Genomic DNA, 2,657 nt, shown 5'->3' with positions numbered 1-2,657 from the left:
CAAAATCGCGTCACTTACAAGTGTGGTTCTTGATCTGAAGAAGGACGACAGCCTTTGCTTGCAGCTGGCCAGGAACAAAGAGCTATGCGCAAATGCGTGCAGAAGCGATGTGACTGAAACCGAGCGATGTGACATCTTTTGGCGTCTTCTCCGACGTCCCCTTGGTGCCACACCGCAAGTCAATCCGTCCTCCCCACCGGCTTCGCATCGGTACGCGAGCCCAGCGTCAAATCGGCAGCCGTTCCTGTGGGTGGGCCGTCGAGGGACGCAAATGTACGTCCAGGCCTACAACCTACTCAGTTCCGACCCAAGACGAGGACTAAGCCATCGCTGGAGGCAAGTACCTCCAGCCCGCTTGTTTCTGTGCCGGGAACGTGTTCGCTATTCCTGTAGCGCTCGGCCCCTTCGACAACTTGCTATGGAATCTCTGCTAAGCTGTAAAAAAGCTGTTGATAGGAGCAATGCCGACTGCCAAAGCCCAAAGCGAAGCGCGTGGGTTACGCTTCCTTCCGGGTCACAGGGAACGAGAGCATTTTCCGAAAAATTAACTCGATAGACATTTGACCTAAGGGTTGCCTGTTCAGGCCTTTCTACGGCAGGCACGATGCATCCAGAGATGCCAGCGACAAAATAACGCAATTTCTTTTGTAACCTCATTGATGAAGTGCTCCGTTTTTGACCAAAGCGTTCGTGGTCTGCGCAAGAAATTCTCCTTTTTCTACGAGAACGTGCTAACCTGCTCATACCGTGTTGTATGCTTTACTGAAACTTGGCTTTGCAACCACTTACTATCCAAGAATTACTTTCCAAATGAATATACAGTTCACATATATGAGACTGTGTTTAATGGGCGTGTTAAATACGGTGCTTGTGTGTTAATTGCCGTGCTGAACAGTCTTACCATAATAAGGAGAGTGGGCCTTGAGACTATACCTGAGACTGTGTGGATTGAAATTCCTGTTAAAGGGGGCAGAGCTTGTTGGTCTGCACAGCCTACTTCCCTCCTAACATGAGTAACCTCTGGATTTCTGCGCATATGAATAACTTAGTCGAAGTTATTAATGCTGCAGAATATATTGTTCTGGTCGCTGGAAATTTCGATGTTCCGTCTATTGTGCTACATACATATATTAATCCTCCCCTGGTTGTTATGCGCTGTTCTTCTTTACCAAATTTGTTGGATTAATGCAGTTTAAAATGGTTCGAAATGCCGCTGGTAATGTTTTAGATCTTATTCTCGCTAATTTATGCGTTGTTTTTTGCTGCTGTTAGCGGTTTGGTTCCTGTGGACAAATTGCATATTCCGCTGGAATTCGCAATTCTTGTAGAGGCGATTCATGTGTTGAGCGATCCTGTCCGCTTATTTGCTTATCCTGAACAACGACTATCTAAGTCCTTACCACTATTTTTGTGATGCCAACTGGTCTGAATTGTATTGTGCCAGAGACATGAACAAAGCAATTAGCATACTTACTGATAATTGAAAGTGGGCTTTGGAAGCCCTCATGCCCTGCAAAGAGTTTTTGCTGCCCACTGTCCAACGTGGTTTTCTAAGGAATTACGCGGTTTACTTAGTAAAAGGGTAAGGTACCACAGGCAGTTCAAGAAAACAGAGTTGTGGGAGTGGCACAAAATATTTAGTTTCTTGCGCAACCAGGTGAAACACGTAATGCGTCGTGCATTCATTGTTTGTCGAACAGTGCGTAAAATGCGATCCCAAACGTTTCTGGGCTTATGTAAAAGATACCTACTGAGCGGGATGAGATTATTATCGTAGATCATCCATCTCGCGACATTCTTAGAAATTGCGACAATATCGCCAATGCTTTCGCTGGGAATTTTTCCTCCGTTTTCCTGAATACAGTGAGCGCTCCTATCTCTGCTCACAGGTGGCGTAGCTTCAATTACCATTTCGACATTCCACGTTATTCAGAGTACCGTAAGTTGAAACGAAAGCATTCCATTGCTTACGACCGTATACCAATTTTTTTTTTATCCAAGGCTGTTCTGCTATTTTTGAATATTTATTTGTTGTTATATTTATTTATCCCAGTACCCTCAGCGCCATTAAGGCATTACAAATGCACATCTTTAATCTTGCTTTGCGCACGAGTGCTTTTCCTTCTTGTAGGAAAGGTGCCATAGTTGTGCCAGTTCACAGATGTGCAGTAAGAGTGACATGAAAAATCTGTCGTTTCTCTTAACGCATAAGGTTAGTGATCTTGTTCCAATGTGATTTTGTTCATGGTAGGTCGGTTGAGACAAGCCTTCTTTTTTTTTTTTTCTTGATGCTGCGGGACGTGCTGTTGCTAACCCGAGACAGGCAGAAACAGTGGAGTTCGACTTGTAAAAAGCATTTGATGTCGTTTCTTATGACTTTCTTATACATAAACTCTTGAGTTATGGCGTTAGTTCCAGCCTGTGCACGCTTGATGTAAGACTACCTGTCCACTCGGTTAAGTTATTTCGCGTTGGTGCGAAGTACTTCAACTTCCGGTGTTCAGCAAGTGTTCAGCGATTTTTAATGTCTTTGTTAACAATCTTGATGAAAGTTTTCGTCATTCGCGCGTCTTCTTTTACACGCTGAGGATGTTAAGTCTTAACGTGAAATAGAATCGGAGCAGTATTGTGAATTGGAGTGGCGTGCTTCCAGCTTT

Source organism: Dermacentor variabilis, chromosome 4, assembly GCF_050947875.1.
Source record: "Dermacentor variabilis isolate Ectoservices chromosome 4, ASM5094787v1, whole genome shotgun sequence".
In the NCBI taxonomy this organism is placed as follows: Eukaryota; Metazoa; Arthropoda; class Arachnida; order Ixodida; family Ixodidae; genus Dermacentor; species Dermacentor variabilis.
Note: the sequence above shows the minus strand (reverse complement) of the source record.